At 40.6% G+C, this 2,015-nt stretch overlaps 1 non-coding gene across 1 annotated transcript; it reads left to right on the top strand.

Moving 5' to 3' along the window:
• The first annotated feature begins 794 nt into the window (after positions 1-794).
• LOC150035400 (small nucleolar RNA R71) lies at positions 795-898 on the top strand. The gene has a single exon (XR_016530381.1). It is a non-coding gene; the product is annotated as a small nucleolar RNA R71 (small nucleolar RNA).
• The last annotated feature ends 1,117 nt before the right edge of the window (positions 899-2,015 follow it).

Here is a 2,015-nt window from a genome sequence, read left to right on the forward strand (position 1 = left end):
TAATTCATTTAACACATTAAACTTCACTTCCTGATTGTCTACGCACATGGTCGGTTCTCCCTTGTGCACGTCTATTAATACTTTCCCAGTGGCTAGAAAGGGTCGTCCAAGAATGATTAGTACATCCCTGTCTGTTTCATAGTCTAGGATGATGAAATCCACTGGGAATATGAATTTGTCAACTTTTACCAGAACATCTTCAATCTTTCCTTCAGGGTATGTGATCGTCCTATCAGCGAGTTGATTCTTCACCAATTCCTAATTTCTTGAAGATTGAGAGTGGTATGAGGTTAATGCTTGCTCCCAGATCACACAACGCATATCCTACGTCCAACCCTCCGATTGAGCACGGGACTGTGAATGGGTTATTTTTAATAAAGCACACCGATTGCGGATTTTGTGTGCAATCAGAATAGGAATGAGGATCTCCACAGCCCACACAGCTAACCCTGGGCTATACGAATGTTTCTACTTGATTTACCTTTTGTGGGTTTGATGTGGTCCCCAGTGACATATTCTGTATAAGGTTTGTCAAAGTAGCCACTTGTGCAGATAGCGTGGCTATTGCGTTAGAATCAATGGAATTCACATTCTGAGATCGCCTCTTCCTTTCTGCTCTTGCGTCGTAAGTATCATCTACCCATTCCATATTATGCTTGGCTATGCGGTCAAGTATTTCCTTAGCTTCATTATAAGATTTGCCCATAATGCCGCCAGCTGCAGCTACGTCGGCTACCATTTGAGACACTCTATTTAATCTGCCATAGAAGGTCTTCATCTAGATGGTTAACGGTAATCTGTGATTGGGGTAATTCTTGACTAATCCTTTAAAGCGCTCTCATGCGACACTCAAGGTTTCAAATTCTTCCTGCTCAAAGTTCATGATCTCTCTCCGCCTCCTTGCATTTGTGGTGGGTGGGAAGTATTTCTGCATAAATTTATCCACCAATTTTTCCAAGGTCATGATCTCTCCAGGCTCCAAAGAACTTACCCATTGCTTTGCATCGAGAATATGGGAATAAAGATAGCCTGATAGCTTTTAGAGTGATTCCATAAATCACAAACGAGTTACACGTCTCCAAAAAATATTTCATGTAGGCATGAGGGTATTCTCCCCGAGCACCCTCAAATTGTCCAGTTGTTTGGAGCATTTGTAACATCACAGATTTCATCTCAAATCTTGTCCCATCTGGCATCAGATATATGCTCCCTCGTGAGAAATCATACAACACAGGAGACGCATACTCCTGCATGGGACACGTACTACTATTTGCCACTATGATGGGATTTTGCGCAGTGTGGGCTAGCTATTGAGCTAAGTTATGATTTGCTTGTTCGTCCGCCATTTGTTATTGCCTGGTTTATTGTCTGAGTAGTTGTTCCCTTAACCTACAGCAATGATTAGATCGATTTCTTCGTCGAAAGGTCCTTTCAACTTCAAGGTTGTATACAAGTTCATGACTGTTTTCCCTGCTCATAAATGTTTACAAGCTTCGGCTTAGCTCATAATACTCCCTCAGCTGTAGTTTTCCTACAAAAGATACAAGCAAAATTTCTGGTTAGTTTTGTTGGTGAATCCCCAGCAACAGCGCCAAAAAATTATTCGTTGATTTCGTGATTCGAGATTAAGAGTGTGTTGTATAAAGTAATTGGAAAAATAAGTGTAAATATGAATGATGCATTGATGCGTTAGTGATGCGTTGATGAGTTAGTGATATGCAACAGGACGTATGACACTCCTTTATAGGCGTTTTCCTGAATCAGATCCAAGTATAAATCCAACTCGGGTTCGTGGTAAGTCCAGGGTCGAACTCAGGGATTCAGATTAAAGCTAACGCAGACCTTGCATTGTAACTGTTGTAGAAATATCCTAAGTGAATGTAGAAATGAGTAATTTACACTAAGTTGTTGTGTGCGTGTAAGAAAATACAATAGGATCAAGTAAAGAATAAGGGGTTGTGTGAAAATGGAGTTTGATGCAAGTGATATGCATCATTCTAAGTTAGATGTACATG

Source organism: Benincasa hispida, chromosome 6 (assembly GCF_027475165.1).
Source record: "Benincasa hispida cultivar pf3 chromosome 6, pf3_genome.v1.1, whole genome shotgun sequence".
Taxonomy (NCBI): Eukaryota; Viridiplantae; Streptophyta; class Magnoliopsida; order Cucurbitales; family Cucurbitaceae; genus Benincasa; species Benincasa hispida.